This window comes from Cynocephalus volans, chromosome 15 (assembly GCF_027409185.1).
Source record: "Cynocephalus volans isolate mCynVol1 chromosome 15, mCynVol1.pri, whole genome shotgun sequence".
In the NCBI taxonomy this organism is placed as follows: Eukaryota; Metazoa; Chordata; class Mammalia; order Dermoptera; family Cynocephalidae; genus Cynocephalus; species Cynocephalus volans.
The window spans coordinates 61,867,510-61,891,936 of NC_084474.1; the positions used below are offsets into that span (position 1 = coordinate 61,867,510).

At 36.3% G+C, this 24,427-nt stretch overlaps 1 protein-coding gene and 1 pseudogene across 3 annotated transcripts in view; one reads left to right on the forward strand and one right to left on the reverse strand.

Annotated features, from left to right (window-relative positions):
* Positions 1-24,427, reverse strand: part of RSPO2 (R-spondin 2) — a 150,934-nt gene that overhangs the window by 5,608 nt on the left and 120,899 nt on the right. The window lies entirely within an intron of this gene.
* Positions 13,837-15,107, forward strand: LOC134364145 (arginine-fifty homeobox-like; annotated as a pseudogene).

Below are 24,427 nucleotides of genomic sequence, written 5' to 3' on the forward strand. Positions count from 1 at the left end.
ATCATTATATAGTGCGTGACTGTATTTATGGTGTACAACATGATGTTTTGATATATGTTCAAGGGTACTTCAAAACGTTTATGGAAAAATAGAACTAAAAGATAATATGAATCTTTCCATGAACTTTTTGAAGTGGCCTTGTAAATACTGTGAAATGATTATTCAAGTTAACACATCCATCACCTCACATGCTTATATTTTGTGTATGTGGTGAGAGCATTTAAAATCTACTTTCTTAGCAACTTTCAATGGGCTCTTTTATTTACGGTCAGCTGGGAAGTCAAGTGTGCTAAAGGTGAAAAGAGAAAAGCAAATCAATTTTGGCTCCTTAACAGAACACAAAGCTCCTTAAGTGGCATTTTTAGTAACATCCATCTGTTTTTTTAGAAATACACTACTTTTCACTAACTACACTTCACAGATAGATAGCCATCTTTTGAAAAGACTGGCTATATCTAATCCTTCAATAGTATTTTTCTTGATCAAATTTAACAAACCACATATTAAGGAGACTTTACAGAGCATCCTAGTTTTGAGTAATAACTTAAAAAAATTCCAAGTGGTCACCTAATCATTTTATCTTCATAAAAGACATTGTGCATTAAAAATGTACAGTCTGGAGATAATTTACAAGTAGTTGTTGTTCTTTCATTATTGGTAGAGAGTGACAACCATACAAAATAGACAAAAATGACTTCTCTAAACATAGAAACATGGCAATCGATCAGAATACCAGAATTCAGAATACCTACTACCTGCACAGATTTACACTAATTTATAAACCTGCTTCAATAAGCCAATTTGAGTGAATGGGCAGCTTCTGATTATGTGTTACTGTTCTCTAAAATTGTGCCATTTTTTTATTGTTAAAAGAAGCCATTCCATACCTTTTTTTTTTTTTTTTTTTTTTTTGTCTTTAAGACTTCTCAATTCTTATATAAAACAATTATTTAGGCTTGAGGTCTATTATCCGTTTTGTTGACAGGAAGTCCATCTGGTTTTAAAATCTTGTTTCATGTTCAAAATGATGAAAATGGAAGAATAGCTCATCTTGAAGATCGCCTGAACCTTTACGAATTAATTATATTACTACTAAGGTTTCCTGTGCACAGTACTTAAAAGTTCCTCATTTTAGAACTCTGAAGAAAATAATTGTTCTTCAGCTGTACAATGTAACTTTTAAAGGGGCAATAAAATATTCCCAATCCCCCACCAACTCACTTGAAGCAATAAGAACTCTATCAAAATAATGTGAATGAGATTTGGGTTTGTCCCATATAATGTTGGTCACTAGATGATTTAACTTAAGCTCTTTGATATCTGGTATCTCAAAAACAAAACAAAACGTACAGTCCAAAGACAGAATTCTGTTGCATTTAAGATGCATAAGAATAAATAGAGAGGTGGTTTTAAAACTTTTTTTTTTTTTCATTAATACTTTAGGATAATTGTGAAGGACAAACAGTTTCAGGGGACAGGAAACTAAAATACTGTCTGCTGTTTCTGTGAAAAAATACACAATTTTACCACAAGGGGGCAATAATTCACTTTTACTGTAAGTATTGGTGAAGAGTTATGGTTTCTTTTTTTAAAAAATGTACAGGCGAGCTTTGGGGCTCTAACTTCTTAACTACTTTCTTTTAACCCCAATTGGAGGCTTTTTTTTTTTTTTCTTCCTTCCAGCCAAAGGTAAGCTCTGTAGTGAACTAAAGAGAAAGTGACAGGACCCAAGTGCCATACAAGGAAAAATAGCACTGCTGTTAGAAAGACGTCTAAGGATAAAGGGGACCAATGAGAGAAGATAAATCTGCTTTTCTAATAGTGATTTGGGGGGAAAGCATTATTCTTAAAACCAGGTTGCCATTTTCCAGGGGAAGTTAATCTGAATTGCCTTCAAAGAACAGGTCTTTTTCTTGAGTCTCTCTTTTATTATTATTATAAAAATACAGTTATAAAACTAAAAATAATCTTCACTGTCTTCTGGGCAAGAAAGCTCACACAGATTTGACATCAAGGATGAAAGCAAATCATTTGGGGATAATTCCTGACAAGGGATTCTGACCAAGTTGGCCTCTCAGCCCCACAATCAGTTGGCTGTATTGGGGAGTGGAGGGAGAGATACTTTCTATACCCTGCTCTCCAACTCCGCAAAGTGGTTTAGGTGTAAAGCAGGTGAAGCACGGAAAATCCGGAGTGGCCTACCCAAGTTCCTACAGCTAATTAGTAGCAGAGCTGGGCTTGCAGCACAAATTTCAGTTTCTTTCTTATATACTTTTCCAACTTTAAAGGTCACTGGATAAGGATATAGTTATGGAGTCATTTTTCAAAAAAAAAAAAAAAAGGCAGAGAAGCATTAGAAAACAACTAACATTACTCGAAGTTCTACAAGAAAAGTCATTGACTTCATCCTAACTGTGAAAACCCTTTATGAACTGTTAAGTATGGCATAAATAACTTATCTGTAACTCGAGCTTTCTGTAAGTTTACACTGCATTCATTTGCTTATTCTTTTTCTCACCTTTTAGCAGATATAAAGTTTCTTAAGTAGCATGAGTTGGTGGACATTTCTCCTATGTACCATGCACTGTAAGTACTTTATACACATTCTAATTTAATTGAACACTGTGAAAAAGTGTAAGTACTCGATCCATGCTGCCAGAACGTTGTACAGCTACCTGCCCTAAATTTACTTAAAATAAATAAACTTTTCAGAAACCATCAGGTTTATTTGGTACTCTTAAATTAAATCAGAAAAAGGCATCAGGTTTAGTGGAGAAAATGATACAACTGTTTTCATTTGATTAGGAGCTATGGGATAACCAGAAAAGAATTTCAAGTTTCTCCATAGCTGACTTCATCCTCTATAGATGACTTCATACTATAAAAGAAGGTACCTTTTAGGATAATTCCATTAGGACAAGAGAATTTAATACTTTCTTCTTGGTCTTAAATCAATAACCATTAACTAAAAAAAATAAGTAGTCCAAGAAATGACATTCAGGACTATCATATGGCAAGCGTTTATTTAATTTGGATTCAGCACAACTCTTATGAAACTTGAAGACACTCAAGTGAAAAGAAAGTTAGTAATGATTTCTATGTGGTAGGTTTATAGAGCATGGGTTATCAACCCGAACCTATGGCTCATCTAAGAGGCAGGTCTTATGTGAAGACAATCAACACAGGGTAACAGGAGGGGATGCGTGGTCCATGAAGGATCATAAGTGCATTCCCTCCCACTGTGCCCTTGTAGCACACTAAACCTTTCTTATTGTAAAATTTACTACCTTCTATTGTGATTTTGTTTGGCTGTATATTATGGCTACTGGCTTGTGAATAATTAAAAACAGCTACAATTTAATGCCAATATGTACCATAGAGTCTTGGTTAGAGTCTTTCCAAAAATCAAGTTACAACATTCACTCAAACTTACCTCAACTAAGAGTTAGGGCAAACATAGATGGGTTAGATCTAAACACTGAATGTGGTCAGGAACCAAAGCCATCTGGTCTTTGTCATCCATCATAAAACAAACTCCCCTGCTCTTCCTGGGCTCCCATATGGCTTTCACCCTCAATTTCCACTTTATACATGGTCAACATAGGCTATCCTGGGCCTGAATAAACTCCATGACTCTACAGCTTACCTCCCTTTTATAACAGCCTCAGTCTCTGTACTTCAGTTACATATTCTCAAGAGAGGAATTCAACATGCCTTGGTCATTCTGCAAGTTAAACCACAGAGTCATGGATGCCTGGCCAGCCACTGGATCACTCCCAGATCTAGTCTGGAGGAGCAGGGAGGGGTAACATAATACTAGACTGGGCAGACGTCTAGAATACAAGGTTAAGAACATGGGCATAGGAGTCGGACAGACCTAGATTTGAAGCAGAGTTATGCTGCTTAGAAGCTAGTGATCTTGGACCAGTTTCTTTGTCTAAACCTTAGATTTCTCACTTGTGAACTGGTAGTAGCAATGATGCCTGCTTCAGCATTGCTGGGAGGAGTAAAAGAATGTGTATAAAGTTCCAAATATTATACGTGGCATACATATGCTAAATAAATTATAGCAACATAGATGATGCCTTATGTGTATTATTCCTAGTCCTTACAACAACCTGCAAGGTAAGCATTATTTCCCTTTGGCCAATGAGGAAATAGGTTTAGAGAAGTTAAATAAATAGCTCAAAATCACATAGTTCAGCAGTGATTCAACCAACATCTGGCAGATTCTAAAACCTGTACTCTTTCCACTATAGTCTTTGGATCCCTTGTGCCCAGCAAAAGGCCTTTGATCTCATAATCATTTAAATGGCTGCTGAACAAACAAATTAATAAGTAAATACTAGGCTGGAGAAAGGCATCAGCCTCCTGCCCAGCGCCACACAATGTCAGGGTTCCCTTGGGTCCCATTAGCTCCCCAATGGGCCTGGCCTACAACCTATATTTCTCTCATTAATTATTCGCTAGGGTTAAAGCATTCAAAGCCTCAGTTTCCTGGGGTCAAGCAACACATTTGAGCAGCTCCAAGCTAGAATCAACAGTGTGCCCTTGGCAAAACCCAAAGGAAGAAAACATAGGATGCTTATTTTTCAGCTGGGAGTCAGAAGAGGTTTAGACCTGTGGTTCTAAAAGCCAGTTCATAGGCCAGAGGTAGTAAAATCCTTCAGGGAACTTTTTTTTTTTTTAAATATAGTTTCCCTAGACATGCACCAAACTCCTGAATAAAAGCTCAGGGTTTTTTTTTTTTTTTTTTTTTTTAAGTTTCATAGTTGATTCAGTGTGAAGTTAAAATTGCATGCAAGTCTACAGCATAAAGCTCTGCTGCAAAGAGAGTGGACAGGACAGAAAAGGGACTTTGGAATAGGATAAAGAAAGAAGTGGGCAGTGACAGTACTTCAAAATAAATAGCAACCTTCTTCTCAACTGTGCTGCGAATCGACCTTCCAAAATGTGAAATGAAGTAAACCTCTTTCTGTCTGGACTCCCTTCCCTAGGTTTGTGGGTGATACCCCAAGAAGAAAGCAAGCACTGATCAAACTGCCATGTCGGGAGGAACACACACCCACGAAAGGGGCCCTTATCTTTATGCTACAGCCGAAGTGTTGCAGGTCATTCACGTGACAGCAGATTCATTTCTCCTGTAGTTATATTCCAGACATTTGGTTTACTCTACAGAATATCTCAATTTATTCAGTAAACCAGTTCTGTTATGCAAGGCAATCTAGTTCACAAAAATTCTAAGGAGTTAGCAAAAATAAAATTGCAGTTGAAAACATTAAAACGATAATCAAGTTTGGGGCTTCTTCCTAATTAGGATGCAGAATTTGCACTTCAAAAATTGGAAAGTTAAGAAAAGTACCTCTCAGTCCAGCTGACACAAATACCAGTGGTATTAAGATGTTATGATGAGCTGGATTACAGAAAAAAGGAAAGAAAAGTATTCTTTTTTCAGAAAGGTGCTATCTATAAGTTTCTTCCAAATTATTAAATCATCATCATCATCACATAGATGAAAGCTATGTGCCAGGCACCAAGTGTTTCACATATATGAACTCATTTCATATTAAAAATGTCCCTGTGAAGTAGATAGTATATTTATCCTTATTTGTCAGAAGAGGAAATTGAAGATCAGAGAGGTTAAAGAACCTAAGATGCCACAGGCAGTGAGTGGTAGAGTTGGGACTTGAACTCACGCAGTCTACAGTCAGATCTTACATTCTTACCCATTATGCTGGGCTTTCTCATCACCTTCATGGTATAATGAGCATGATATTCTAATGGGGAGAAGAGGAAAAAGGAAGCCACTGTTACTCTCTCCTCTTTAATCATAAACTCCTTCATACCCCATGAAGTGGTCATTTAGTTAAACGGCTCGACCATGAAATTCATAAAACAGAGCCTAAGGCCATCAATGGTTTGATATAAGACCAGGATAATCAAGGGTATATTTTGTTATTCTTGTAAGGAAAGTAAACAAACATTTGCCAATATAAATATTCTCTGTTTACAAGTAAAGAACAAATGTTTTGGTCAATGTAGAATCTTTGTCAACCACCCAAGTAGCAGCAATGGATTTCAATTAGGGGAAAAATATTTGACCAGGAACTCTAAAAAACACGTTCAACAGACCTCATGTTGAACATCACATTACAGACACCACATTTCTAAGGTTTCAAAAAATCTACAATCTTGCTGGATTATGTTGAATCCTAATATCTTTGCCGGTGGCTACCAGATACCATTTTTTACAAACATCCAAATGTTTAATAAAATGGGTAGTGTGGATTAAATGTGTCCCCCAATGGTTCATGTATTGAAGACTTAATCTCTATTGTAACAGTGTTAAGAGGGTGGGAAATCCCTTTACAGTAATTAAAAGGTGGGACCTTTAGGAGATAGACTGCAAGAACAGTACTCTCATGAATGGATTAATCCATTGATGGCTTAACGGGTGGCCAAGGGCATGGTTCTGATGGCTTTATAAGGACAGCAAGCAAGCAGGTTAGCTCTCTAGCTCAGCCCTTTCATCATGGGATACCCTGCATTGCTGTACAGAATCACCACCCACAAGAAGGCCCTCACCAGATATATATTCCCTGGCCTGTGGACTTCCCAGCCTCTGAACTGTAAGAAATAAATATTATTTCTTTATAAATCACCCAATTTCAGGTATTCTGTTATAAGCAACAGAAACAAAGTAATACAATGGGTTTATTTCTCCTCAACTGAAAATGGTATTTCACATTTTAGAAAAAGTAGACTGTTAAGCATAATATAAACTAAAGTCAAAGTTTTTATACCTGTGTACATGCATACATGCAACAAATATCTGTAATAATATTTCTAAGCCTTGCTTATTGTTATGCTTTTATCTCTATGTTCTTATAAGTTTAACTCACGTGTTAAAGGAAAGCATGCAAAAATCAAAGATTCAAAAATTACGTCAAAAAATTTAAGATGTTGTGAGAGTGATTTAAAATGAATCACCACTGCATCAGAGGTATCCAAAAGGAGATTCACATTCCAAACTACCATAATTTCAGCAAAAGACATTACCTGCAGTTTGACAAGGAAAGCTAAACAAGGAATATCAGTGAGCTTTTATGTGATACAAAACAAACTTAGCACAGCAGGCTCAAGGACCTGTACAGAAATGTGAGTTCAACGGATCAGTGCAATCAAATTAAAGTACATGAAACTCAACAGCAAGAAAACAACGTGATTAAAAAAAGAGCAAAGGATCTGAACAGACACATTTCTCAAAAGAAGAGATACAAATGACCAACAGATATATGTACAATTGCTCAACATCTCTAATCATCAAGGAAATGCAAATTAAAGCCACAATGAGCTATCACCTCACACTTGTTAGAATGGCTGTTAGCAAAAAGATGAATGGCAAGTGTTGGTGAGGATGTGGAAAAAAGGGAACCCTCGTATACTGTTGGTGGGAATCTAAATTAGTACAGCCATTATGGAAAGAGTATGGAGGTCCTCAAAAAACAAAGAATTACCATACAACCCAGCAATCCCACTTTGGGGTATATATCTAAAAGAATTGAAATCATATGTAGTAGGGATATCTGCATTCCCATGTTCATAGCAGCGTTATTCATGGTAGCCGAGATATGGAAGCAACCTAAGTGACCATCAATGAATGAATGAAGGAACTATGATGTGTGTGTGTATATATATATATATATAATGAAATACTATACAGACTTATAAAAGAAATTATGTAACTCACAACATGGATGGAACTGGAAGACATTATATTAAGGGAAATAAGCCAGACACAGAAAGACAAATACTGTATAATCTCATATGTAGAATCTAAAAATGTCAATCCCATAGAATCAGAGTAAAAAGGTGGTTGCCAGAGGCTCTGGGTGGAGAAGGGAGGGATGGAGAAAGAGAAGATGTTGGTCAAAAGATATAAAGTTTCAGTTATACTGGAGGAATAAGTTTTAGTGACCTATTATGTACTGCATGGTGATCACAGTTAATAATAATTGTATATTTCGAAACTGCTAAAAATAGATTTTTAATATCCTCACCACAAAAAGGATAAGTTGTTAGCTTGATCAAATATTTCTACAATGTATACATAGATCAGAACATCACATTGTACCTCATTGTTTTTCAATTAAAAATAAAGTTTTTAAAACTCCATTCCTATAATAGTGAACAGGAACAGTCTCAGACACTGAGGTGGGAAATAAGATAGGCACTGCCCATTTAGTATGCTTAAATACTGCATCCTATTAGGTTTTTGACAATTCAAGCCAGCTGATCCAAATAAGGGTACCAAAAGTTAAAAGAACATTAATAAAAAATAGTAAATTAAGGAAAGAATACAGAGAATGCTTTGCCAAGAAACAAAAACAGATGCCAATGCTAACAGGAAATGCAAAAAATCACCTTTTAAAAATAGAACTGTTTTCTAGCTTTCACTATTTTTCTGATCAAAAATAGATAAAATTATAGCTACAAAGCTGAAACAAAGCCATAATAACTCTTTTATCTGTTAGGGAAGTTAGAGACTGGGTTACTGAGAACAGATATGAAAAAGGCTTCTTTCCTACCATTTTCAAAAATTAGGTAACCATGTTTCTGACAGTAGCTTAAAAATTAGAAAACAAAGAATAAATTAAGAAACTTCTGGATATTGCTTCTAATCAGTTTGATTCTAATACAAAACATACAAAAGGTGTGGGTGAGAAATGTTAAAGAAGATTAATACTTAAAGATACTTTTAAACTGCCTGTTATTTGTGGGTTTTCCAAGTCTTCGTATAAAAAAATTTCAAATTCCACCAAAATAATACCCCTGCTAATCATCTAAATTTTATTAAAAGATAGGTTCTAACGTAAATCAAGACTTTCTTTAAAAGGCATCTATAGTCATGTTTTAATGACCCTAATTTAATCTTAAATTCTGGGTCACTGACAGTTTCAGTAGCAATGAAGTAGGTCACCTTTAAAATTGCAGACACTGCACAATTCCTCTGAGATGTGTATGTCTGTGTTCATATAAGTACATGTGTATATAAAATGAACTCCTCCATGGAAAACATCTGAGCATACTGGTGAAAGGACAGTTTACATCCACATAAGTGTATGTATGTTCATCTTCTAGCATAAAATTATGGATATTTTTAGGATTATGACCAAAAAATTACAAGTTTAAAATAAGACTAAACATTCTGGAGAATTAGAATTTATAAACTCAAGAAGAGTTGCAAAATTCCTATAGTAAAAGCTTACATTTTAACCTAATCAATGCTATTTTTCAGGCTCCCACGAAGAACATTTTGCACTGAATAGCAAAGCCTCTTTAAGGGTCCCATTTTAAAATAAGGTGAAATAATTCCTATTAACTATTGGCAGAGCATAACTTAAGATCTCTCTCCCAGTTCCTGTGTTTATAAACAAAATATGGAAATAACCAAAAATTGCGATGAGGCAGGTTGTGTGTTTTGTTTTTTTGTTTTTTTTTTAAGTTTTTACCTTTTATTGTGTTCCATTATACAGTTTTACATAGTACCATTATTATTTTAAGCAATAATTAAGCAAATCAAATTAATGGTTTTGAGATCTACTTTTCAGCATATAGATTTACCTTAAAAAGTACAAACCAAGCAAAGTGGTGCAATTTTCCAGGCACTTTCAAGTTGCTTAAATATTTACAAATATGTAAGCACCCTGTTTGAAAGCATGAAAATTTTGGTGCCAGGAGGAAACACTTCATGTATGACAAATCTTTAAATGTTAGCATTTGCACAGCGCCAAATATTCCTGAGAAAGGTCAGTCTCATTGTCATTTACAACTGCATTTCCTCATACTTCAGCATATCTTGGGGAACCATAACCTCTGTCACTCAATGTACCACTAATTGCACAAAATACATGTAATGTGTTGCTCATCCAGGGAGAATGCATTGTGTCTTCTTGTAATATCTGCTCATAGATAATGTCAGACAATTCTTTCACCATATCTCTGAAGTTTGACTTTAGCCCTTCATGGTACGCAATTTGATCCTCTTTAATTAGCTGCTCATTTAGTTCAAGTGCAATGCTGCATGCTTGTATGAATTTCCTAGACATGTCTTTCAATTCATTCACTTTCTTAGGTGATACTTGTAGGCTTGACTGTCATTTAAGAAAGCCCTTGCATATGCCAATGGACCGGCATTCACTGCATAGAAACACAGCCCTGCAATTTAAGTTGGAGTTGAATCATATCCACCAGGAGAGAGAGGGAAAGAAGGAAGGGAGATGTATGTTAGATGTAGAGTGGTTCTCTCTCTTTCTTAAGGATGAGATTTCAAAAAGGCATAGAATTTAGAAATGATTAATTATTATGGCTACCTTTCAACTCAAACACACATTGGCTTAGGGGACTATTTTATAAATGCCTCTCTTTTAGAAGTCATACAGTAAGGTCACCAAAATGGCAGGCAAACATTTTATTCATGATAGGATGTAATTTTTGAAGCTACTTGTTAGGGCTTATAAATTGCCATAAAAATTGCTCTGTCATAGATCCTATCCAAAAGATTTCCATAATAGAAATACCAAAAAGACTAAATCATAAGGAGTTACTGAAAACATAATCCTCTAGGGAAGTCTTCAATGGAGAGGTTAGAAAAAAATGGCAATATTTGGATCACATGCCAATTTTGTTCTCAGCATTAAAGTTAAGGTAAAAAGAAAAGTAACCTTCAAACATAAATCTTTCTCATTCCATAAATTGTGCATTTCTCAAATTGAGTACACTGGTTGAAATACTATGGATTTCCCATTGAGATAATGAGTGTTTCCTGGTGCCAGCAAGATTTTATTTTAGAGGTAGAAATTAGATGGGTCCCCATTAAGGGTTATATGAATGCTAGTGTTATGCAGGTAAAGTGTTACTTCCTCAAATGTCACTCTGTGGGAATTTTACATATTGTCAGCTAAAGTTGGTATATGACTATTATGTATACATTCAAAACCAAACACAATAAGTTAAAATATAAAGTAGATTTGAAAAATGAAGTATTCACACGTACATCTGGCTTAAGTATAAAGTGGCACAATCTTTCTAAAATGCAATAGACAGCTGTATCAACCTTCTATGTATAAAAAAGTGTGCACTGTTGGACTCACTTACTGCAATTAGAGGACTCTAACCTGAGAAAAATCTTCAAAATGCATAAAAGGATTTCAACACAGTCACTGCAGATTTATTTATATTAAGTAAACAGGAACTCAACACTGAGGTTCAATAGTGAAGGAATTGTTTGGTAAATACAATATGCCCTAAAATAGATTATACAGTCATTAAAGTTATGTCTTTAGTGACTCTTTAATAACTGAAAAACACACTTCTGACCTAAAATAAATTTTTTGAAATCAGTTTCTAAGACTACAGAAATTTACTGCAATGAGTGTATTACATGCAAGGGGTCTTTAAAAAGTTTATGGAAAGATTTGTATTAGCTTTTAATTCTATTTTTCCATAAACGTTTTGAAGTACCCTTGTATATATACACCTTTAAAAAAAGAAAAATGAGTTGTTTATTTCTCAGTGGGGAGATAATAGGTAGTGGTTGTCTTTCCTTTGTACATTTCTGTACTGCTTAGGTTTTTCTCATGTCACCTATAAAGAAATTATTCTTACTTGGATTGCTGAATTCTGAACAGCAGAGGCCAGAGACCTAAGTGCTAAGAGAAAGTAACTGTCAACTCAGATTTGCACACCCAGCAAAGCTGTCTTTTAAGAGTGAAGGGAACATACAGATTTTAAGACATAGAAAAACTGAGTTTACTACAAACCCTCAATAAAGGGAATTTCTGAAGGATGGTCTTCAGGAAGAAGGAAATTGATCAAAGGTGTAAATGTGGGATATAAGAAGAAATGCTGAGTGGGATAGGAGCGGAGAGGGATTTGAATATATAGGTAAATCTGAACAAGCACTGAGTATATCAAACAATAAAATAATGTCAAATCATGGGCAAAAACCACAAGGTAGAACTAAGTATTGCACAATATTACCCTATTCAGGAAAGGGGGAGTAGGGTGATAAATATTAAACAATTGTAAAGTCCCTGTATTGTTTGGAAGGATGTATGCAACTCCAATAAAAACTCCTAAAGGATTTTACATAACTTCACTGATTTTAAAAATTCTATGAAAGATCTAAGAGCCAAAATAGCCAAGACACCTCTGGGAGAGAAAAAAAAAAAGTGAGGAGACTTGCTCCAGACTTAAAAAATGATCATAAATGTATAGTAATTAAGACGGTACGGTATCAATGAAGGGACTAATAAACAGACCAATTTAACAGAACAGAGACCACACTTACGCATATACAGAAGCTTGATATGACAGAGCTGTGTAAAAAGAATAGGCTATAAAATAAATCATGCTAGGATGATTGGTTATTCAAAGAGAAAAAATAAATTGGATTTCCAGCTCACACCTAACATACAAAAAAAGGTGAATTAAAGTTTTAAATGTAAATGCAAAAAATTGAAAACTTTTAGCACAAAATATAGGAGAATATAGAAGTAGGGAAGTCTTCCTCGAAATGCCATAAAATATAAGTACATACAACTACAATAAAATTAATATCCTCCATTCAAAAAAGACAACTTAAAATTTTTTTAATGTTAAAATTGACATATAATTTTTAAAACAACAACAAAACTTGAGACCAGAATCTCATTTTTCCTGACTTAGTTCATGACTTATTTCAGTAATATAACTTAAATGCTAGATTACACTGTTCCTTCCTGGCCGTCCATCACAACTCCTCAGTATGGTTTCAAAAAAGACAACTTTAAAAAGGGTGAAACAAGCCTCAAACGGTGAGAAGGTATTTAAAATACACAAAAGAATTATATTTAGAATATTTTATTCAAAACTCCATATCATTTCATTTACACAGAAGTAAAAACATATATAAAACTAAACAATATGTTGTTTATGTATACATAAATGTCTTAAAAACTATAAAGAAAGGAAATTACTAACAGAAAGATGAGGGCAGCACTTACAAAGTGCTTTAATACATTGTGAGGAAATCCAAGCTAACCACCAGGAGAGACATGCAGAGAGAATTGCCCATCCAATATCCGGTTGTTCCAGTTCTGCCAGCTAAGGAGCTGAACATGGGACTAAGAAGCCTTCAGATGGACTAATCTTCAGCAGTCAACTACCAGGAGGTGTGCCCCCAAGTGAGAGCCTCCCAGCTGCAGGCTGTCAACTCTCAGATGCATGCAAAATAATAAATTTGTTGACCTTAAGCTAAGTTTCGGGCTGTCATGCAGAGAACAGACAACGATCCTATTGGGAAGACTGACGTGCCTTGCACATCCTCTTCAATTTGATGTTTCTGCTGTCAAGTGCATGTGTACCCATTACAGTGGGATTGATTCACAAATTCACAAAGTTTTTGCAAGTTGTTATAGCATGGGACACCCATAAAGACAACTTAGCTGGGTACAAGATTAGAGAGTTATGTTCTTCACCTTTAAAACTTAGATGTTACTCTATTACCTTTCCTTTCTTTTTTGAGGGGGTGGGGACGGGGAGGACACTAAAACTAGAACTCTGAGGACAGCTTAATTTTGATTTTTGACCTTCGGACACAAAGTGTTTTCTTTATGGATGGATAATTGTGGGGTTTTTCTCTTTATCCTTTATATTCAAATGTTTTCGACAGGCTGTGTCTATATATAGAACACTTTTTCATATATTGAGTTCTTTGATACTATAAACCCAGGCCATTTTTCAACTTAATTTTTGTTGTTGTTAATATCTATCATCTTTTCCATCACCATTTTCATGACCTTGTCTTTATCTTCTAAAATTCTGCTAGAGTCTTCCAAGTGTTTCCTCTGTATTGTTAATCTGTTTTTCAAAGAATCAATTCTAGACACTAAAGAAACTGCATTTCCAGAGCAAAACACATACAGCAGGATTGAAAATGGGCACTCCATTGGGATCCATGACAGGCCTTCCATCCCAGATTTCAGAAACCCAGATGAACAGAATGGTCTCAGAGATCCCCAGCCAGACCCTTTTATCAACATGAATGATTCCAGCATGAACTTGACACAACAGGATCCAGCTAGTCCCATACCCCTGATGAACAGCATGCTCCTCGCGACTCCTCAGCCACACATTTTAATCAGCACGGTGAATCCAGCATGCACTTGATGCCACAGCAGCAAGCCAATTCCCCAATATGGAAGCAGCATCAAGAACATACCACATTTGCCCACAAACAGTATGAAGAGCTGGAGGCTCTGTTTAGCCAGACCATGTTCCCAGATAAAAATTTCCAGAAGGAACTAGCTTTGAAACTCAACCTACTAGAGTCAACAGTGAAGGTTTAGTTAAGGAACAGATGATTCAAATTGAGGAGGCAGTCGCAATCACTAAAGCAACCAAACCAAATCCTTCTAGCCAAAAAGAATATGCCCACCTCAATGAACACATCCACCAACCTTTATTCTCTTTTTCCTGTGGTTTCAGATTTCTGCAGCTCCATCCCACCTCAGACCTTAGGCCTTTCCCTTTTTTTTTTTTTTTTTTTTTTTTTGTCTTTTTGTGACCAGCTGCACCGCGCTCAGCCAGTGAGCGCACCGGCCATCCTTACATAGGATCCGAACTCGCGGCGCGAGCACTTGCTGCGCTCCCAGCGCCGCACTCACACGGGGTCGGCATGGGACTCTATCTTCACAGAGCGTCTCACAAGTGATTTCCAAATGCAAGATACTCAATTGGAGAGGCTGGTGACCTTAGTTCATGCTTTGCATTCTGATGCCTATGATATAGCACAAATCATAGAACTGTACAGTTTTCCTGATGAGGTCGAGCTATCCAGCTCTTCTTCCACTGTCTACATCAGTATCTCTTACCCACAAGGCCCAGATTCCTCTCTCAGTACTTTTGCTGGTCCAGCTGTAGATCTATCTCCTGGGTAAATCTGGTCCAGTGTGACAAGCCAAGACTTTCCAGCCTATAGTCTAAGATACAGCCTGGAATTCCAGAGCACTTCCAGTATGGTAGACCAGGATTTCTGTGATCAAAATCTAGTAAATACCAAATAATTTAGAAAAGAAAAAAAAAACTCTGTAACTTGACACTCCCCAGATTTTAATTTGGCTCCTCTACATTTAGGTTTCCTTCAGTTCTTCATCTTACCTAACCTCCCTTTTAATTTGATCATGTTGTCCCTATCTCTCAACCTGTTCACTATTGCTTTCTAACCTATTCTATAAATTATATCTTCCCTGCATCCAATTGGGGACAAAACTTTTACTAAGCTTTTCTTCTGTTCTTATAGATATGATATGCAATAATATCAGAAGTTTGAGCTTTGCTAACTTTTAGAATGATTTTCTTATTCTACAGTAATTCTATAAAATCATTTTTCTTTCTCAAGAAAGAAAAAGTCTGGTCCTATCTAATAGACAAATTGTGGAGACTACCCCCTCTCTCTGCTCATCTGGGTGTTCATTAAATTCCATTTTCATCCCAAAAGATGAATAGCACTTGATTTGCCCACCCCCAAGCTTAATCCACTATTTAGGTAGCTTTTCTCTATTTTGAGAATGTACCAAAATGGAACCTTCTCTTAGCTACTGTCTGGATTTCTACAACACTAAAGGAAGATAAGTTAAATTATAGTCACTAGCTTTCACTCCCTTCAGGATTTCCATCATCTCCTTGATTTACAGTACTCAAGGGAGGCACATTTTCCAGGAAACACTGTGCTACCTACTTCTTATGTATTTGTTTTCTGGGAGTTGGTGAATATTTGCAAGAAAAGCAATACCAACAGGCTTTAGAGAGAAAAATGTAATAAAGAGGAATCTGACTTCATAGACAGTTTATCCCCATCATTAAGAGCATTAGTCCTGAAGCCAGACTGCCTGGATTCAAATCCTGGCTCCATTCCTTAACTTGTTCAAATCACACAGCTAATATTAATCATGTCTGTGCCCCTATTTCCTCATCTAGAAATCAAGACTAATAATAGTACCTATCCCATGCAATTATAGCAATAATCGAGTAAGTTCACATACTTAATACAACATCTGGAATAAGTATTCACTATTGGTTATAATCATCATTCTGTTGTTATAAAGCAGAGGCCATGCAACAAAAGGATATTTGTCCAGTTTTCCAATTGATACAGAGTTTTCATTTTTGATCTGGAGCCAGTTAGTTGGGAGTAGAGAAAGCCATTTTCTAGCTCTCATGTAGGCACAGTCAGCAGCAGAACATAAATAACCCTCCACTTAATGTTTCTCAATTTGGTCCTTTCAGTAATTAGTTGTTAGAACTTCTTTCTGGGTTCTGACAACAGGTTGACCATTGGTTCTAGTTTACAGGGCAACCCATTCCATCCTTAAAAGTATTTTAGGGAGAGGACAGGAGTGAAGGTGTCAGGGGGAAATCGATCCTGATACCATCGTAAATCAGAGGCCTGTGATCATTCATCCTAAGTGTGTTCAAATACTTCTTATTAGAAAGAGATTGTGCAACTAAAGTTTACATGACTGAGAACAACTCAAAAATCCAATTCTGTTTTGTTTACACCAATGGCAAATGTCAAATTCCAAAAATCCTGACTCAGAAATATTAAATATGGACAGAAAAAAATCACAGTGTAGTTCAGGACCTTGAAGATTTATACACTCTATCTGCCTTAAAATGTGTCTACATTCATTTATCCTGGAGAAAGTATTTTAGAGACCCAAGAGAATACTTAAATATTCTTAATATCCTTAAGTACCAAGGAGATCTTGATTATTTGAACTCCAACCCCTCTTCTGTGGTTATGTAAGCACAGTTTCTCAGGGAGAAAAATAGTTGGCTGCCAGGTTCCATATAGTCTTTATGTTCTTTAACCTTATTAGATCATCCTTTACCCTTTTAAAAAGTCTATAGTTAACAGATGTACTGCTTAGCTGACAAAGTTTGCACAAATAATTAGCTTTACATAAACACATACTGCCTATTCTTCTTTTGAAATGTCATATTTATTTTAAACAAGAGACTAAAAATTTAGTCTTGCGGAAACATTCCAAATTACACTGTAAAGATTTCTCCAACACTGTGCTTCTAGCCTAATCTTTTGATTCTCTTTACTAAAGGTACTTAGATTATATAGAAGTAACAGAACTGGGAGAAATGCCACTTCAAATTTTTATGTATGGAACATTTAAAAGTGGTGAGTTCCTAAAGTGAATACTTTCCAACAGTCACCTTGGTTCAGGACAGCAATATACCATGTAGGTTGAGAATGTGTTCTTTGGGGAGTGAGCCTTGTTTTAAGCTGTGGTTCTGCCACGATTGCTTATCCAAAGCCTCACAGCTGGTATCTTCTCTAAGCCTCAGTTTCTCATCTTTAAAATGTGCGAAATAGTAGTTTCTACCAAATTAAGTCAATGTTGTGATTAAACAAGAAAATGAAATAAAGTTTAGCCTAGTTCATCGCACACAGCATTCAATATGTGTTAGTGGCATTTGTGACAGTGGTGGTGATAATGATGATAGCAACAAGGAATGTCTAGAGTCCAAAAGAACAAGAATAGATCTTCTCAGCCTTCCCTAAACCAAGCACATGAAACAATCTAACTCAGAACCAAGGCACAAGAAAGGTTTGAGCACATGCCCTGACACTGTTGTAAGCCCAATGTCATGGCTGTGCTGTCCCAGCTAAGGCACACCGTGGACTGTTAGTTTTCTGACTGGTATTACAAGTCTCTCTTCCTATGTCTGATGGATAGTAAGTGCTGGTTTGGATGGGATTCATTTTTACATCCTCTGACTTACACAGCTTCGCAAAAGTAATTTTTCATTGTTTTGAGAGGATAAATAACACTACAGAAGTACTCATGTCCAACAAAGTGAGGATCATGCAACAAAAGGAAAATGCCCAAAGGAAAACAAATGTGTAGAAGAGATAAATTCACTTCAGGATGGATGTTTACCAAAAAGAAATTACATCCACAATTCTCTCAGTTGGGGACCAATGGCAAGTGATATGCCCCCTGTTTAGCAGCTGAAAGCCAGCCAGATCCTGTGGCTTGGCTCCCCCACAAGCTTTAAATACACGAACTCACAGAACGGCACCCAAGTAAGCAAATAATACACATGCTGCTCTGGGCTAAGGGTTGAGAGAGAGAGGACAGAGAGAACTTTTTCAATAACTATAAGCTTGAAGAGATTATACAGATAAATGGGTTCAGTTTTTGCTAAGGTAGAAAATATTCAATTAAGTCTTCAAAATCTCTGAAGGATACTTTAAAACACAGTGTTAATGTGTGTATCTCTCTGTCTCCTCCTCCCCTTAAAACTATCTAGGATAGGTTGCAGGACACTGAACAAATATAAATTTAATTTCTATGATAGCTGCTTTCTTTCTGTTTTTTCCACCTACCCAAATAAGTTTCCCACTATGAAGTGGGATGTAGAGCGATTCTGTCTGTACTATTAACTCTGGTTTTTAAAGAGATCATAAGGCAAATGGTGCTGATGGGGTTGTCTGGCCCAGTGCAGCTATTTTTCTGTCATTTTAAGCCCCCTAGGTGATTCTGATGCGCTCCTTTGTTTGGGAACTACTTCTCCAGGTCAGTAGCATGAAGACTGTTTTATCTGTATTCTTTAAGGGGACTGACATTGTCAACATCATTATTAAACATTAATATGTGCTCAGGTACTACGCCAAGCATTTCACCCATACGGACCCACTCAGTATCTGTTACAACTTTTGAGGTAGGTATCATTTTACAAATGGATTGAAGTTATGTAACTGCGAAGGTCACAAAGCTACTAACTAAAAGAGCTGGGATATGCACTCCAGAGCTTTTGGTCTTTAACAATATGTTGTACTGCCTGGTTATATAAGAGCTTAAAGGGTTAGAAATAAAGTAGGAGTGGCATATAGGAAACTAGGTTTGCAAGAAGGATGAAGATAAAGGAAAAGGAACTAAACTTTACAGGCTCTATTGGCCAGATTTCTGTCACTCTGATTGCAGTACTTATCCACTGCCCCCAGTTCTGCAGCAGCAAGTCTCCTGCAACTGCTGAATAACTGCTGATGAACACTGTGGTCCACTCATTCATCTGACCTAATAAACATTCTTTACTACACCATATTGCCACTAGGATTTTTCATGATATGCAGATGCATTCTAAACCACCAAGTTGAATAACAAACACCAGTGCAATAAAATTATATAGTCTTGGTTTTGTCATGATTTCAAAGTATGTTGCTTCATCCCTAAATAAGTCATCTAACTCATAACGGGTACTCAATAAAGCCTTATTAAATATACAACTATGATCTCACACTTGGAGAAACTGGATTATTGTCAGAAGGGCACATACACCACCCCCGGACCCACAGCAGAGCCAGGCTCTGAGGTTGCCCCTATTACCAGACACTTGGCTTGACCACCGTGTGTCATTTTTCATCCCATGACTGTATGATATGGTTCAAATCCTTACTTAACTAATTGACATGCTCAACTACCAAGTAGGATTTTATAATCCAATTTGTTTCTCATCATTTAGGCAGCTGTTTTAACCAAACTGTGCTAATTTGTTTCGGGACATACATAACATCCAGCATTCCTCTACCCAGGCTGGAAAAATAATAGCATTTTGCTAGTGAATAAAAAAGTTTAGATCACCCCATAAAACCTTGTGACATGAAATTAAGCTAATTACAAGACAAAATTTAAGGTCTAAACTATTTAATAATTCTTATTAATCTTGCCCTAAAAATTGATACCAATAATGGACAAGAGTTACTTTGTGTAAAGTAGCTCTCCTCAAATTAACGCTATTTCCTTTACAGGAAAAAAGAGTATTAATATAAAGTGTGTCTTTATTCTTCACATATCCTCCAAATCATAGTTCTGCAGTACTTCTGGCTCCAAGATAGCTGAAGTCTGGTAATGCCCTTGGTAATTTGAGATCTGCAGTACATGTTTGACACAAGCCTTCTTTATTTTCCCTTTAAATGCCGTCAAAACACATGAATGTTATCACTCCCCATTACTTCATGTTTGGATGCTTGGCACTCACAAAATTAACTGAATCATTTGTTTGTATCGAATCAGAAACAAATATTGTACTAAAAATAGAAAAATAAAATCAAGCAAAACAGAATAAAATTTTCAGAAGTTCAGTTACAGAAAACTAGGAATTAACAAGTAACATGAAACAGGCAACTGAAGCAAGCTTCAGAGTATTTCATAACATTCACTACATATTAGGAGCAGTTGTATACCACAGAGCAGGGCAAGTCCCAGGGAAACGTTGTCAAATAAGATGCATTCACTTAATTTTCTTTTTATCATCCCAGCAGAGAAATTTGCATATAGCCAGATGTTAAATCTGAACTCCAACTCTGACATTCCTAAGTATTAAAAAAGAGGGTTATATACACGAACGTAAGCTGTTCTTTTGTGTGTATGTGTTGGGGGATGTTAAACAGAGAGGGGATTGAGAGTAGGAAAAGAAGACCCTACATTATACATCAGCATCTGCATCTACCACTAGTTTCGTTTACTTCATTAGCAAAATATTAAAAATTTGGCTGAAAATTTAAAGTGAGGTGACCACACTAACAGAACACATTCAACACTTTAAAAAAAAAAAAAAACAGAATACATAACTAAAAAATAGTTAATGCCTAGAAATTTTGGTAACAGGTGCATATTTGTTTCCAGATAAAACCTAGGTGAAATAAAAGATTATAACCTTATATAATAAAAATGCACTCTTCTAGAGTTGGTCTCAAAAAGAAAAAGAAAAAAGAACACTTAACAGACCACTAAAATAGTCAAGGTGGGCAAAGAGAAGAAAGAGTAGGACTGGGTAGAGAGACGGAGCAGACTACAAGTTGTTAAAGGTGGTAAATCAAGTGACATCGGTGGCCAAGAGGATATGGGAAATACGAATAACAGAGGAGATTAGGATGACTGCTAGGTTGCGGCTAAAGTGAGTAGGGAGGTGATGTCACCTGCTAAAACAGGGGATAGTAGGTCAAAGAGCCTGTCTGAAAAAAGAATTAGCATCATTTTAGATATTTTGAATTTGAAGTGCATGTGGGATGACCAGGTGGAAATGAGCAGGTCAGGAGCTGAAGCAGTGAAGGCACTGAGAAGGAGCTGGAGAGAAGAGAGGAAAATGTGATAAAGAGAAGACCATAATCGTAGCAGATAAATAAGGCCCCCCAGGAGAAGAGCTAAGACCCAGGAATATCCAGAGGAGCCTTGAAAGAAAAACACTGGTCTCTTCCACAAGAAAATACAAGTAGGTATGATGTTTGAAGACACACTGATGAGGAAAGGTGAAGGAGTTTACTTCGACTGTCCACCAGGAGGAGAAGACATCATCATGTCCGAGAAGCAGCAATCCAGGTCAGGACTGACTCCTGCGCTCAATGGTAAGAGAAGAGCAAGCTCAGTAACAGGACATCAGGCTGGTCTCAGGGATGGGCTGAGATTGTGAGGACACCTGTCCACAGAGTCTGTGATTTCTTCAACCTTCGACTGAACCAGGGGTGGGGGACTTTGAAGTACCAGAGGGGGATGAGGCTAAGGGACCAGTGATGAGTAGAGAAATCAGTGTATGCTCTTCATCCTTATTTCACATGCGTGGTTCAAGGGCTGTCTCTATCCCTCCAGAGCCCAAGGCTCCGGTCTGTCTTCCTGAGCCTATCATAGAAAGGCTAATAGCTATGATGTAACCTTCTCAAGAATACAGCCCAAAGAAGTCTTCGCTTATATAGGCATATGCCTCTCTGATTCAGTGCCGCGTTTAAATTAACCATTACACTGTCCATATAAAAAGTCAGACGGCATCATTCTTCCAGTATTACCACCTAGGCCATGCATATCTCAGGCCTGCTATAAAAGTAAATATAAGATCACATAAAATAGTCATCTTTTGAAAAGAAATTGTCCAAAGAGATTGCATATATACTCATATGAAATATACATGTATTTAAATTATCCATTCTCTTTCATTTACTTCTATGCTCATAAAAATGCTGGTCTTAAATTTATCACCCGTTTAAAATAAATATATAATATATATATTTATGTAAAATGTGTTTTAAGTACACCCATATTAACAACTCTAAAATATGACAAAAGCCACGAGCAGACTTCTGGGGGAGCACATATGCCAAGTTTTACCTCTGAAGAATATTTTAAAATTCACTTTCATTAAGCAATTTTTCAAAAAGAAGTTGACATGCCTTTAGTTCTATTTGCCTCAGCTGGCGCCACTCAAGACTTAGAAAGCTTAGAAGACAAGTAAAAAGCTAAAACTATCACTGTACAATACCATAGCTTATAAATACAGCATTTTTAGTACAGCTTTGCACTCATTTCAATCCATCTAAAAATTTAAAAACTTGTACTTGGGCCTGATAATCTAGTCTTAAGTATCCAACTGTGAAAATTTCAAAACTCTTTGCCATGGTGGACATCTTAAAAAATAAAATTACCATTTTATATATATATTTTTTTCTAAGATTTTTAAGGAATGCATATGCCCTTTACCCATGATGGGCAAAAGTTACAAAGACAATTCACAAAGGAGGAAATGCAACTGGTAAGCCAAGAAATGGAAGAGGGGATCCTCCTCATTAATAACCAAATAAATAATTAAAAACAGATAAAGTATTTTTTAAAAAACCGTAATAAGACGGGGAGAGGCAGGGAGAAAGAAGGAATTGGTAAAGGGACGTGAAAATCAACTATGTCGTACATTGATAACTCAAAATAAACAAAAAACATAATAAAATTGTATTTTAAAATATAAAACTTAGTTCTGGCATGGTGTGGTAAGGCTGGTACTCACACTGCTGGCAGCACAATGACAAATATAAATCCTTTGGAAATCCATTTGGCAATATGAATATATTGGGAAAATGTACTCATATCCTTTCGCACAGTAATTCTACTACTCAGTCTACTCTAAGAAAACAATCCAAAATATGGAATGTTATATTCGGAATGATAATCACAAAAATATTTTCTTATAAAATAACTTTTCTGATTATAATACTGAGAAAATGTCGATTGCACAAAATTTATATATTACAAAAAGTATAAAGGAAGAACATTTTTCAACATACACACTCATTCAAGTATTTACTGACTACCTACTTGCATGCAAGGAACTGTTAAACTCTGAAGACTGAGTATTGGGTTCAGCAAGGCTTCCCATAGTAAACCAAAATTCCACTACCAATAAACAATCACTATTGATATCTTAGTGACCTCCAGGTTTAGTTTCCTGTTCAAATACTTTTATTACACTTTTTAATTGGCTGATAGTTATGACTGGGAATGCTATTGATGTTTCCACCTTGGTCCTTTTTATCCAGGAACCCTGCTGACTAAAGGCAACAGTGCTCCCAAAATGCAGGAAAATCTTAAGTGCTCAACTTTAAAATTTAAATGTGCTTAAAAAAAAAATCATAGGCTTGCTACGTGGAAAGCACTTTCTCATTTTTATAAATGACACTAATATATATTTTACACAATACTCAGACTTAAAAATGTATAGAAAATGTTTGGAAAGATACATAAAATTTATGAACTACTATAAATTTCTAAGCTAATAATTTTAACACTTGTTTCAAAAAACACATTAACAACCCAAAAGTTATCTATCAAGGATCAAAATGGACATAATATACTCGCCTTAGAATTTTACAATATCTTGGCTTCCTACTAGGTCCTGAATTTCTGAAAAATCCTCATCCTCTAGAGAAGATCATCAAGATTTGGGGAAACCATGACCAGGTCTCCAGATAGAGAAATTAGACAGAACTTCCTAAACCAGTGGGGACAGTAACCCAAGCAGGTGGGAAGAATCAGATGGCAAGAAGGCTTAGGACTGATGCACCAGGGCCACAAAATTATTTTCTCCTGAATGGTATAATGGTGCCCTTTGTACCTTGTGAATGAAGAACCAAGGGTTTACCTAACGGAGGAGCTAAGTAGTTGGAACAATACTACTATGTTCTGGAATCGGAAGAGCTCTAGTGTCCCCATCCAGGGTTAGCTGAAATAGTTGCTACAGTCACACTAACATAGATAGCCATAGCGCTCAGCCAGTGTTAGCCACGTGCAGACACTGTGCATTCTTTAAACCCGATAAGCCTGCAAGGTAGATTCCATAATCTGCTCCTACTTCACAGAGAAGGAAACCACTGTCAGAGATGTATCCAATGCCACATAGTTAATAAGCAGCGGCCATGGGGAGACAACTTCAGAACTTTTACTCTTTTTACTCCTTTGCTATTGTACCTCCCATCATTTGAGGGCAGACAAAAACAGGAACAGAGAGCAGGTGGCCCAGAACAGAGCCCCATGATACGGTGGTAGTA